Here is a 14,777-nt window from a genome sequence, read left to right on the forward strand (position 1 = left end):
AACTTTTTAGAATCCCAGTCGTCTCTGTTCGCGAATTTTACTAGTTTTCATTATATTGCTATAAGCTAATGGCCAAGGGTATGCATGTCTTGTCTGTATACAAATGCGGGAATTGAATATTCAATGTACAGTGAGAAACAAAAATTATCAGTGATATTCGGAGAGGTGAATCTTTGTACTGTAAGAAGAAGAATAGTGTTTTGTGGATGTAACAAACATGGATTGCGATCGTTTATCTTCTCAGCAGCATTTCCTCATTCATACAGTTGACTAGGAAAAATACTAATCCAAATATTCAACTATCTGTTGACCAGAAGTTTCCCATAAATAATTACTGATAGCCTATCAATGTCACTTCTTTATTTCCTAAATTTGAATAAATTAGCGTTTATTGAGAGTGAAAACTACAATCACACCCATTTTTATAGATTTTCTTCACTGTCAAACCCACCGTCCTAATTATTAGCAAACCCATTTTAAAAAAAATTGTCGTTTTCTTCATGAAAATGTATTCTTCTTTCTTCTTCTCTTTCCATGTTCTTTATCTGCTGATGATTTGTGAGATGAGTTTAAGAATTTGGTAAATAGATTTTGTTGATGAAGTTGTATATACAATGAAAGAGATGATGTTATTATGAATCATGGAGGAGAAAATTAGGAATCGAAGTAATAATCAGGGAGAAACAATTTTTGATTACAAATTTGTAGCGATATGGAGGTTATTATAGGATAAATTGAAGGGTTTTTGATGAATTTTTGAATTTGAGTGTAAAATAGAGATTAGAGATCGTTTTCGTTGATGATGTAGGTTACTGGTGAATTAGCGTTTGAGATTGTTTCTGAAATAGAAGAAGAAATTGATGATGGTTATCTGGATTTAGAAGTTGAAGAGGGTGATAATGCTGTCGAGATAAGTGGAAGAACAAAAAAAGATGTTCTGAAACTGAGATAAAAATTAGGGCAAATATGGACAGAGATGGGGATGAGAAGACTAAACGCAACAGGTTCATAGTTCGCTATTCTCTATGTAAGTTTTTTTTTCTTGTTAAAATCTGATTAGTTCTTCATTATGGGTTAAATTTGTTTTTTTCATTTTTGTTATTGGTTAGTGTTTGAGTAAGAGGATGGTGATTCAGTACTAGTGGTGAACAAAATGGATTACAAGAACTGCAACACGACGAATTCGATATCTGCTTTTGACGATGGAAAGACTGTTTTCATGTTAACTAAACCAGGGATGATCTATGTTATCAGTGGAAAATCAACTTATTGCAAGAATGGGGAGTAGTTAATCATCAGTGTTATGACTATTCATCCTCCTACTCATCATCACCAGTCTCCACCAACAGTTTCTGATTTGCCTTCAGTTTCACCAACTAGTTCGACAACTAAATACTCTTCGGGAGCCTCAGTCATGGTTAGTCCAGTAACAGCAGTAACAACATTCATTGAGCCTTGCTTTGGAGTGTACCCATGTTATATTAGTTATTTTACACAATCTTACAGTGTTATTATACTAGTTGAATTCTTAGTTGTTTTTTCGTTTTCTGTTTGTTTAGTATGTGAAATTCCACCAGCTAGTGGCCGGAAATATTATTTAGTTTTTATTATTATGATTATTTGATATTTCAATTCTATTGATTTTCATTGTTATATGTAGGTGAGAAGTGAAAATGGGTGCGCAGGTGAAAAAGAATGGTAATGGACTGAAAGGTTACTGACATGGTTTTGAAGATATGCAGGACACAATGGCTTGATACTGAAATGAACGGGTTGTGTATGGTTTTGAAGCTGAAGGACACAATGGATTGATACTTAAATGAATGGGTTGTGGTGTTTTAGCTAATGGTGTTGTTGTAGATGTTGCAATAGTAGTGTATGTTAGATTATGAGTTGTAGGTGGCGCTGAAAAATATGAGCTGGAGATGTTAGATTTGGTTGCTGATACAGAAGGAAATGGAGCTGTGAATAGTGATTCAGTTTTTAAAATGGTTGCATAACATGTTATGTCTCTACAAAAGTTGTTTCATAACTTGTTATGCAGTCCCGAAAATGATTGCATAATGCAACAACATTTTTGTTAGTATTGAAACCAAAAAAAAAAGGCTGCAAAACTTGTCATGCATCTACAATAATAGCTGCATAACTTGTTATGCAGTCCAAAGTATGGTTGCATAACACGTTATGAAGCTACATTATGCATCGAGAAAATTGTTGCACAATCTTTTATGCATCAAGAAAATAGACGCATAACCTGATATGCATCCGTAAATATGGATGCATACTGCATTATGCATCAATTATTTATGTACACACTAAAATCAACCATAACAATGGTTATATAACTTGTTATAGATGCATAACTTTGTTATGCAGATGCATAATTTGTTATGCAGTCGATAAAATGGTTGCATAATTCGTTATGCATCTCTTTTGGTGGCTGCATAATGGTCATGTAGTCAGTTTTCGTAATTTTGCCTAAATTGATGATCACCTCCGATTTTTTTCGTGAAAAACAAAATTTTGATATTGTTGTTTGTACTCGTTGCGTAGCTCTCTTAAAAAGATTTCTAACGATATAAAATTTGTAAAATTCTAAGGCGCGGATTTTTAAATATGTCATATCCAAGTTGCGTTGCCAATTATACTCCTGATACATAACCCGTCATGCGGATGCATAATAATTTCATATAATTATGGGTGTCACTGAAATAATTATGAGTGTCACGATACCTAAAATTAATTGTGGGCCTGACAAGGATAATATTATTTTTTTTTGGCCTGCACCTAATTTTCCCTTACTGAGATGTTTAATTAGAATACAATTGAATTTCCAAGTTTTATACATTACGTTTTTGAAACGGCCCATCATTCTATACACGAATCGTCGAGCATACCATCATGATGGGCCTTGCATTTCCTGGATTAGCACGTTGTGCTTTTGGGTCCGATTTATATCAGAGAGCGAGAGCGATTTTTGTTGGCTCATTTAGAAAAAGGTATCGAATATGCTTATTTTCATTGTTCGAAAGGACGACTATTAATAAGATGGCATACATACACTAGTGGATAATATCACTGAGAAGGGGATATTGTACATAAATATGTTATTTTCCGTCGATTAAGCAATCAAAGGAGCTTGTTAATTCAGTAATTCAGGCTGGACTGCCTTTAGAAAATAGAAAACAGAATGTAAATCTTTTAGGTTTCTTGAAATTGTGTTCTTTAAGTTAGATGCACGTATTTTATAGTTAAATGTTCCAAGAACGCGACAAGAATGACTCGATGAGGAAACGTGCATGAAAAAAACTAGCAGTGCATAATATGGTAAGCGGATATGCTCATCTTCAACTATGATGGACGTGGATCAAAGGATGATAATAGATATGATGGCTGCTTCAAAAAAAAATACTAATAAAGAAAAATATACGAGGGCAAAGAAGGCGGCTAGAAATAATCCGCCAAAGCCATCGAAATGGGGTCCCAGCTTTAATACAGAAGTAGTGATCTTTTATCAACCAAAACGAAAGAAAAAACAAAGAGGTTATTATTCCGACCCAAGAAAATCAAAGATGCTCGGATGAGGTATAACGAGATAAAGTTAAGTTAATTAAAAAAAGATAAAGTTATCAAAGAAAAAAAGAAGTTAATTAACCGGTTCCGCCATGAAACAAAGTTACATATGTGTAAGACGATTAGTTATCATTATCCGGATAAGACTATAATCATAATCCCCATACCACATAGTGTACCTACGAGTAGGAATTACTAAATTACTGGTTAACTCTATCATGATCTTGGCTAGTCCATCTACAAGAGATGGTTTAATCGGTATAAAGCGATCTCCTCATTTCATCTTATAGGATTAATTTCTATTTCTGATACTCAAATACTCTTTTCTCTTACTTCTGGTAGATTTTTTGTAAAATCTTTTACGTTTTGCCGATTGGAAAAAAAAAATGTATATTTAAATGCCCCAGAACTAGTAATAAAACACCAAGGTGACCAAATTTGGAACACAAAAACTTCGTTCAAATGTTAGGATTCATTACAACTCCATATTGAACAAATTGATACAAAAAACCCGAACAATATTGGTTTCATCAAATTGTATGATGAAACCAAAATTGGCTTCATCAAATTCTATTTTTGTCTATTTTTTTGTCATGAAACCAAAAATATTAATAATGAAACGCTAAGTTTATGATGAAACCGAAATTTGGTGGTACTGTTTCTGGTTGGTGGTGGTGGTTTTTATGGTTATGATAGTGCTAGTATTTGTTGGTGGATGTGTTGTTGGTTGCTAGTAGTGGTAGTTAGTGGTGGCGAGAGCATCTTTGGAGTTTTTATGTTACTTTTGTAATTTGGGGTTTTTATGTTACTTTTGTTTTGATGGGTTTTTTGTGAATAGATAGTGACATTTTTGGGGTTATAACTAACGGGCCCGTAAATACCCCTTTGTATTTTATTTTTTTGATCGGTCAATAGGAAATTCATTGAAAAAGGGTACTTAAAGGGGTACCTCTACCTAATAAATACATCCGAAAAAAAGGAAACCGAAAGGGGATTCGGTCACCCAAGAAAGAAAAAAAGTCAAAGTATAAATCCCACGATCTTACTTTTGAAAATCCAAATCAATGAGACTGATAGAAATTTGTGTCCTACAATGCTATCACCCTGTTGGCCGTTAATCCTAACATTTTAGTGTTAGGCTCCGCCCAAAAAAAAGCTTGAATCTTGATATCTCTAATCAAACTTGCCAAATTTCTCATTTTGTTGTAGAAGATCCTAGCATTTCTTTTATTCCAAATACACCACCATATAACAACCGGTACATTGTTCCGATATAAAAATCAGGAATCAAAAAAAAAAAAAAAAATATCTCCAACTAAATACCCTTTTGTATTGAAAGTGAAAAATCAACAAAATAAGCATAAACCCAGTACTAAGTATAAAGATATAAATTTATAAAACAAACATCAAATACATTAAGAAAGCACCATTATACCATAACAACAACCCAAAGTTTGTCGTTAAGGCATGGGGTATATCCCAAGTTATTTATAACTTACATGACATATATGCTTCGGAAGAAAAAAAACTTACATGCATGACATACAAGAAACATATACTGAAATGGCCCTACTTTATTTATTACTTATCTAACTCTTTAAAATCCTAAGCTCATAAGGCTCCACGTTGAACAGTGACCCTCACCCATTCACAGAATTGTTCCGTTCCACTTTTCCTCGAAGGAGAGAAAAACAAGGATTTTTTCACAAAATAAAGAGTATTTATCACACAAACAAAAACACGAAAACAAAAAAAAAAACCTAAGAAGAAACCTGTAAACAGATTTTTTATGGCTTTGTCTTCCTTCTCCATCTCTTTGTTCATCGTATTCCTTATTTTCTTTAGATTTCTCAAACGCCCTCTTCGTTCCTTTTTGTTTTCTCTGTGAAACCACATCGAGCAACTTTTCTCTGAAATCAATGGAAAATCATCTCAGTATTCTAAAATCTTCATGAACTTGCCGCACACCTTCATCCTAAGGATAATTCTCCTCCTATAAGTTTTAATGTGGCTAATTGAGTTCTTCGTATCTAATTTGATTTCACAGCAACAACATTGCAAATATGAATTCGGGTTTAGGAACTTAATGTCTGTGTGATTAATTTATTGCTTATGTCATGTCATTATCATGTTTTCTACCGTGTAAGCTGAATCCTTGATATCGATACGCAGGTTCTTCAATTGTTGATTTAGGTGTTGACAAGCCTGTCAGGTGAAGCATACCAAAAAGGTTAGGTTTTTTGTTTTTGGTACTAAGTACTGTGTTTTTAGGTTTTTGTATTGTTTTTGTTCATGGGTTATTTGCAGGTTGATGTTTATTCCAAAATAGTCCGAGAATTGAGATGATTTTGTTCTAGCTTAATCTTATTTTGTATGCGAGATTGCGAAATCAACTGTTTGTTGAAAAGCCGGATGGGAAGAGCCATAATCTTAACCAGATAAAGGTGAGCTTCCTTGAAGGGGAAATCAGAGGGGAAGATAAGGACATCACCCTCCATTAGGGAGATGAATTGTGTCAAAAGATGTAAATATCATAAGGTTTTTACTCATGGGAATATTAAGACTTTTCATATTTATGCGACAAACCTGAAGAGGAAATAATACAAAAGATAAGACAAGATCAATGGTTCGATGTACTAAAATGAAAAGACCGCCTGCGATCTCGTCGCACAAAAATGAGGCAAGATAAGACCTTTACATAAGAAGGCAAAATAAGACCTCCTAAGTAAATTAAATAAACCACTGATAAATTCGCACGATTGTTTCTTATAAGAAAAATAATAAGAGGCAAGTATGGGAATTAAAACAACAATGTATTATTTTCCTTGCAATAAACAAGCGTGCGAAGAAACAAAATATGACAAAATAAAGAAGGGAAATTAAGAATGCTTAACAGTAGCATCTTATTCAAGATACTTTTCAGACTTTAGCACTGGATTCAGGATTTTCAATCTCAGTACCGGCTTCATTAGCAGATTTCTCTCCTTCTTGCTGAATTTCTTCATCATCTAGATCTTTTTCATCATCGCTTAAAAAGTCAAAATCACTATCGGGCTCAGGATATTCTTCATCCGCACTCACATTACATACGGGGAGTTTTACTGCTAGAAGAGAGTTCCTTGAGAGAATTCCATCCATGACAGATTGGGAACTAGAGTGGCCTTTGCGAATAACTGCTCTTTCAAGATTTCTAGCATTTATTTCTATAAAATTTTTCTGAAATGCAAACCTTCTCCTCTCTGCCTTTGTATTTCCTTTTCCAAAAGAACATTTTTCTGCGAAAGTTCCAACTGAGAACAGCTAGATACAAAATGCTTTTCAGCGAGCATTACGCGACGATGAAATTCCTAAAAAAGGAAAAGATGAGAATTAGTACTTGGAAATGTCATTAAAGAAGATAAAAGTTAAGGTGCGAAGGATAATTACCAGAACATCTAGAGCGACGTGGAAACTCAGATCAATTTGAGAAAGGACCTCATCCTTTGAAGCTTTATCAACAGGAAATTCACGAAGAAGCTTGTTCAAGGATGAACAAGAGCGAAGCTTGCAAGGATCATTAGTTAAAGATTGGGCAGAATTGATAACGTCGGATAGAGTTTGAGTAGCCAGTTTTACACTATCCAAATCTTTTCTATTCAAAGGAAAAGAATTCAGTAAGGAAAGAGGAGTAGTAGAATCTGTTGGGATGGCGGATTTATTTTGAGATAGGTTCAGTTGAGAGATAGAGTTAATGGGTGAAGGAATAGATTGATTTGCATGCGATGAAGTCGCAGAGGCATCAGGAGGAGTGTTTTTTAGTACTTGACTAAGAGAAAATTCTTTGTTCACATGAGAATCTTTAAAAAGTTCTTCATATGTAACATAGGCATTTTCATCCATAAGAGGATTTGTTGTTGAAGGAGTAACAGGAACATTCTTCTCAGAAGTCTGGGGAGATATATGAGTAACAGAAATATCTTTTTCAAGAGTTTGACTTATTATCGGAGTGATAGGAAGACTAGTATGCGAAGGCTGAGCTGCGGACACAGGAACAACATCTGTATTGCTAAAATCTAGAATGGAAAGGTTTGAAGAAAGTTCTATGGGTTTGCGATACTTCTTAACTCTATGCTTCTTACCATCAACCATCTCAACATCGGAAGTCTGCGAAAATAAAGTAGATAAGAAATAGAGGCAACAATATTGTTTTAGAATAATTAAATATTTCTTACTTCTTTATTATGCGAAGCCTTCCTCTTGTGAGATTCCTTATTTTGAGATTCATTATCAATGCTCGGTTTCTTCTTCTGCGATTCCTTATTTTTACTTGAAGAAGACTTGGGTTTTTGCATGATTCGAAGAGCGCTAATGGAAGAGCTTTTCCTGCGAAAGTATGGGAATTAGATCATAAAAAAAAATAAAAAATTAAGAATGGTTGGCTTGTTAATGTTATCAATTTAAAAATTAAATTTAAAATTTAGGATTGTTTAGGATTATTCATTTAGTAAAGGTCGAACCTAGGTCAATTTGGTGTTTAACTAGAAGCCCCACCACTGAATTGTAAAGTGGACGTTTTTATTGCCACTTAATCAACGATATAGTCGGTTACGGCGCTTTAGTTTTCTTAGGCAGAGAACCCTAACATCAACTAAACATTTTACTTTTTTTTTTATCATTTTATAAGTTTAAATTAATGTGAGTAAGACTAACTCACTGTGTAAATTATGCTAGTCCTTTTATCAATTTAGGACATCCTGAATAAATATGTGATTGATGAATCTAAGTTGTAATTTAATTTATTGATTGATTATTTAAAATCTAAAAATTGTTATATTTGTTTGGGTAGATCCAAAATTAGCTTTATTTATTAATTTAAAATTAACTAATTCTAATATATGTTTGCAAATCATGGATTTTAAAGAGTTGGTGGGATTGAGGGATATATTTATTAATTTTGACGGGTTGACGGGTAACCCGCGGATTGGCCCTAGCCCGGCTTGTTTTCTAGTAGGGTTGTATATGCCAACCCTAACCCGGCCCGTTTAGACAACAATCCAAGCGGGGCCGGGTTGAAACAAGCCGGGTTATAAATTGAAAGCTCTAACCCGGATAATTGTCGGCAAAGTAAAATAAAAAAAGACAAGCATGTGCGATTTGCAAAAGGATAATTTCTCACATCACTCACTCTGAAGAATAAGCAATATGAGAAGAGGCAAATGTAGGAGTTAAATATCGCACACGATAATAATTACGCGAAGAGAAGAGTACAACCTGAGCGAAGAGAATCGCACATAAAAAAGTTGAGATGACGCACCAGATGATGTCAGCAAAGTCACGAGTAAAGTGTGAAGAATTATGCGAAGAAGTATGCTATGCGAAGATGAGCGATTGTATATGAGCGAATATGTCGCATAGTGATCCCGAAAATAATGGGATTCTTAGCTGTCATCCACTATGTAAAGTCCTATATAAAGGAGAGAGAGTCATTGCTTCCGGGAGATTATTCTAAGGTAAGTCTTGGTTTAGAAATAGGGAGAGAGAGAAAGTGAATTTAGGTTTACAAGTAGAATTGTTGTAATACTTGTATCCATCTTGTAAATCAAATTAAGTCTTGATAATCAATAAAGAATTCAGGATAATTACTTAGTATTGATTATAGTTATAGTGGGATGTGGTTGTAGGAAAACCTGCAACTACAAAATTGTAATTAAACACCCTTAACATTGGAATATTTATTCTACGGAGAGAAGCATTTTTGAAATATAATTAATGAAAAACAAAATACGATACAGTGACAACCTATATTTGAACCCTACGTATGGGCAACACAGCATCAACGAAGGGGGAGAAGTCTACTTCGGAGCCGGGGGCTATAACTTCTAACCTTAATTATGGCATTCAGTTACATTAGCCGACTTGCCCAAACCAGGGTTTAGCGACGAAGTATGTCGAAGTTTCGTCCAACAAAGAACAAGTGCATTTACAACTGTGGAGGCGCCCTTAACGAGCTGATTTGTGAATTATTCTTATTTTTTAAGTTCGCTAGTTCTTCGATATCGCAGTAGAACTAGAATAAGCTGCTTTCTTTTTCCTGAAGCTACAATGGTGCAACCACAACCACATACGTTTTCTTTTTCCTTTTTCTGATCCGCAAATAAAAGGATTTTAAAAAGAAAGCTTACTAGAGGTAAGCAAAGAAAGCTGAAGACAGCATACAACCCATAAAACAGGGGCACACAAAAAGAAACCGTTCAAAGACAACCCAAGAAAGGAAACAGAACTAGAATCTAACCGAAAATCTTCGTACAACCTTTGCAATCGCTAGTGGTTGAAACAGTTGTTTAGGACCTGAATGATTGGTAAAGTCGCTAAACAATATATCCGTTCAGTAAATAGAGTTTAAAGTAGTAAAGGGTCGGCACTTTAAAGTAGTATCACATATAAGTTCATAACTTGGACGTAAACACATATATTTGAGATAAGATAATTGAGTTTCTTATTAACTCATGATTCTCTTTCTTGGTTCCATCGCGAATTTCACAAGGTTGCATGTCTACTAATTCCAAAGTCTTGAGGAACCAAGTATAATGAGTGAAATACGTTGAACCACTACGAACAAATAAAAAATATAAACCAAGTATCAAATATTAATATACAATAAATTTATAGGACAAACGTCGAATACATTAACAACGAAAAGGTTAAGGCACCGGTCTTACCCCAATTTATTTTGCAACTTATACTGTACAACACTTTTAGGAAGCACATACCGAAATGGCCTTACTTTATTCATAACTTATGCTAAGACTTTTATTTTAAGCACGTAATCACATAACTATCATTAAGATACATTAAGCATACTATATTACTATTGCAAGGTCCATTCCTAAACACATAATGTCTGTCTCCTTGTATAGAGATCAACAACTGGATTTATTTGAAAGTTAACACTGGATGAATACGCTCCTCCATCCAAAGGGGCTGCACCCACTAGCATTGGCATTGAAAGCGAAATTGCTCACACCCTGACAGTCCGCTTGGTTATACATGTTAGCAGTTTGACCAGTGTAAACAAATTCATAACCATTCCGGAAAACAATGTTCGAGCATCCACACCCATCTAACCTAACACGTCTGCCGGCGCAACCTGGTCCACCATATGCTGTTATCGAACTTGCAGTTGCCAATTCACTTACAACAGCCATGAGGACCAAAGCCATGAATAGCACGGAGAGTGAGTTCTTACTAGATGCCATAACTAACTGATGAGCAATTCAGATTGAAGTACCTCCTTAAGGAATAGAAAGCAAAACGAGAAATTTTCTTTTTCTTTCTTTAGGTTTCTTCTTGAAATTGTGAGTTTTCTTCTTAAGTTAGATGCCCGTATATATAGTTAAATGCTCAAAGAACACAACAAGCGGGTCATTAATGGCGGTACCGTGTATGGAAAAAATCCCTTATTTAACAACCAAAGAAAAAAAACGTGCATGGAGAAGCAATATCGTAAATGTAGGTTTATGCTGTTTCCATTGATTATGGATGAGGATATGCTTATTTCCATGATTAATTAATTGAAAGGATGATAATAGATAAGACGGAAAAACTTCAACAAAGTCGGCCAGAAATTATCAGCCCAGCTATCGGCAAGTCTCAGCTTACAGTAATAGAAGGTCTGATCTTCTCCAACCAAAAACGAAAGAAAAAAAGAAAGAGGTTAATCGACTAGATCCACTACTCTAATTAATTCGAGTTTCGATCTTAATTTATTTCATGTACTGCCGTGATGATTATTCTGTAGGAATCATCTCCTTGACTTTACTAGGTACGATCATTTAGGAATGTTATCTCCTCACCGCTGTAATTTCCAGTCCATGTTTCCTATCCCGTGTTTATCTATCTCGGTATCGAATCAACAAAGAAATTTTTTCTAAATAAAATCAGCGGTTGAACCACATGTATGAAATGTTTATCCATTACCAAGACCGACATAATAACTGATTCACAAAATTAGTCAGTTAGCCCTGAGAGATAATAATTTCTGGGTGAAAAGGACATGTAAATTTTGATACTGTTTAAATGGACGCGAATCAAAAAGATACTTTTCTATTAACCATTTTGTACAATTCGTCCAAAAAAATAAAAATAAAAAATTCTTTCACCTAAAATGTCCATAGCATTTTTTTGGCTCGCCAATTACGTACGCACGATCATTGATCATTGTGAACGTGTTAGCCAGTAGACGAAAAATATACTAGTACAACCGTTGTCACGGTGGGAGGGCCGATCGAAGAAGAATCTAAAGATGGGGTTTGTCTACGACTATTTTCTCTTTGTTTATGGAAAAGTGATACTTTCGCTCCGTTTCGGAAAAATTGATACTTTCACTCTGTTTCAGAAAAAGTAATACTTTCGTCCCGTCTCCGAAAAAGTAATACTTTCGCTCCGTTTCAGAAAAAGTGATACTCTGGCTCCGTTCCAGAAAAAGTATAACTTTTTACTTTTTCTGAAACGGAGCGATACTTTTCTGGAACGCAGCCAGAATATCACTTTTTCTGAAACGGCGGGAAAGAATCACTTTTCCCGAAACGGAGCGAAAGTATCACTTTTCCCTAAACAGAGCGAAAATATCACTTTTCCTGAAACGGAGCGAAAGTATCACTTTTCTCTAAACAGAGCCAAAATAACGGCATGAAAGTATCACTTTTCCTGAAACGGAATGTGAAAGTATGACTTTTTGTAAAACGAAAAATTGGTTGATCCATAAACCAAAATATGGTTGCATGATGTGTTATGCGACCTTTATGGTGGTTTGCATAATAGCTTTGCATTCAATTTTCAAGAATTGTGCATAAAATAAAAATATCGCTTTTCTTGAAACGGAGGGAGTACATCGTTTTATTAGTTGCAAAGGAAAATTAGTTGATGCATAAACTAAGATATGACTACATAAAGTATTATGTATCCTTTGTGGTGGTTTGCATAATGGATATACATTTAATTTTCTAAAATTGTGCCTAAAATGATAAATACCTCCAAATTTTCCGTAAAAACTCTAAATTCGATACTGTTGTTTATACTCATTGCGTAGCTTTTTTTATGACCTTTCCAACGAGATAAAATTTGTAAAATTCTAAGGGACGGATTTTTAGATATGTTATATTAAAGTTTGGTTGCCAATTATACTCTTAAAGAATATGATACGTATGGAATTATAGTAATTTGACCAAAAGGAAGGGATATTTTGGAATTATCAAGTGCAGACTACCAAAATCTTTTTATGAAATTGCAAATTTATGTTAGGTTTTAATTTACAAAAACTGGCCATAAAAGGGACTCCCTCCCTTCGGACCCTCCGGTTGGTCGGCTCAATTAGTTTGCTTAAACATCAGTACATAACAGCACAAACATAAATTCTAGATTTCATAGTTTCACATAACAAAATACTTACGGATCCCTAAATACCCCGACTTAATCCTTTACCCTCAATACGAAGAAAAAAGAAAAAAAAAAAAAACGAAAAAAAAGGAGAAAAAAATTCTCAAATCAATCTAATTGGACTCAGTATCAGAATAGTTCGCTTCCTCGACTCCGAAGAAAAAAGAAAAAATTTCAAGTTCCATCTTAGTGGACATGGACGGTACAGAGTATGCACGAGGACCAAACCCATACGATTACCAAAGGGATCTTGCCCGAGCAAAAAAAGAAAACAAAATCTGGAGAGATTTTAATGTCTTCTAATAGTTTCATTTCTGATTAATTGTTTATGTTTCTCTAACAAAATTATTTTGTTGGGTTAAATGTTTCTTATTGAATTATTTTGTTGTAGTTATTTAGAAGAAAGAAATGATGTGACTAGTGCTGGTGGTATTAATGTTCAAGGATGTAGTGAATTCTGCAAGTGCACAAATATATCCAATGTAGGATGTAGTGAATTCTGCAAGTGAATTCGGTATTAATTTTCCCTAATCTGCATTCATACAGATTAGGGAAAATATTTTTGGATTTTAAAATAAAATTAAGTCTAAATATTGGTGATTTTGACCGATAAAATTAATGTCACCAGTGGTGATGCTATAAAGTCAGACGAAATTAGTCACGGTGCTGATAACCATGACAGAAGATGGTGAAGACGGTGGTGTGATTTGAGAAAAGAGTTAATAAAGGTGGTAGCGATGGTGACTGAACAAGAGTTAATTAAAGTAGGTGAGAGTTAATTACCACTATTCTGATCTGGAGTAATTGGAAAACTCTCGTGACCGAATGATTACTCTTTATATTTGTATTCTTTTTTTCCTCATTTAATATAACCTTTTCTTCGAAAAAATAAAGGTGAGAGTTAATTAAAGTAGGTGGTAGTAGTGGTGGTGGTGACTGGTTAATTGATGATGGTGGTGTTGATTGCGGTGGCGAATGAGTCTCTCGGCGCCTTAGGAAAAGAATGAGTAATGTTAGAAAAAGAATTTTAAAATTGTTTCAGGAATATGATGGTCAGTATAAGAATGAGTTGGATCTCGTCCATTTGACCCGGAACGAATTTTAGCTGTCCACCAGAACGTGCGTCCATTTAATTGACCCATTTTCTCCTCTTTATTTCCTTACTTTGAATAAATTGGCGTTTACTGAGATGTTTAATTAGAATACAGTTGAAATGCCCAGTTTTATACATTACGTTTTTGAAACGGCCCATCATTCTATACATGAATCATCGAGAATACCATCATGATGGGCCTTGCATTTCCCGGATTAGCAAGTTATGCTTTTGGGTCCGACTTCAGAGAGCGAGAGCGATTTTCGTTGGTTTATCGAGAAAAAGGTATCGAATATACCAACTGGATATTGATTTACCATATTTATCTGTGTATTTTCATGTTTTATTGAGATTTTCATTCGTGTGGGATTGTTGGAAAAAAATTATGGAAATTTATGAGGAATCCAAGTTTGGTTCCTCTCTCTTTTAGAAACCCGTCATTAAGATTGTATATATGTGTAGCCCAAATGACAAGTTTTACGGTTAAGATTAGTAATTTAGATGGAATTTAAATTTTTTACATTTGTTTTGGACTGAATTAACGTTAATTAGTTATGAATTATTAATATAAATTATAAACATTTAAAAAAAAATCCCGTCAAAATTCGTTACCTTATTTTTCTCCAATCAAGTCGCCAATTAAGATTACCCCCAAAATTCGTTACCTTATTTTTACACAACTACCACTTTCTTTTCT

At 34.4% G+C, this 14,777-nt stretch overlaps 1 long non-coding RNA gene across 1 annotated transcript; it reads left to right on the top strand.

Moving 5' to 3' along the window:
* Positions 1-569: 569 nt before the first annotated feature.
* Positions 570-1,983, top strand: LOC113340481. Its single transcript, XR_003355495.1, has 3 exons — positions 570-1,004; positions 1,110-1,417; positions 1,661-1,983. It is a non-coding gene; the product is annotated as an uncharacterized LOC113340481 (long non-coding RNA).
* The last annotated feature ends 12,794 nt before the right edge of the window (positions 1,984-14,777 follow it).

The sequence above is a fragment of the Papaver somniferum genome, unplaced genomic scaffold, assembly GCF_003573695.1.
Source record: "Papaver somniferum cultivar HN1 unplaced genomic scaffold, ASM357369v1 unplaced-scaffold_22, whole genome shotgun sequence".
NCBI classification, from domain to species: domain Eukaryota; kingdom Viridiplantae; phylum Streptophyta; class Magnoliopsida; order Ranunculales; family Papaveraceae; genus Papaver; species Papaver somniferum.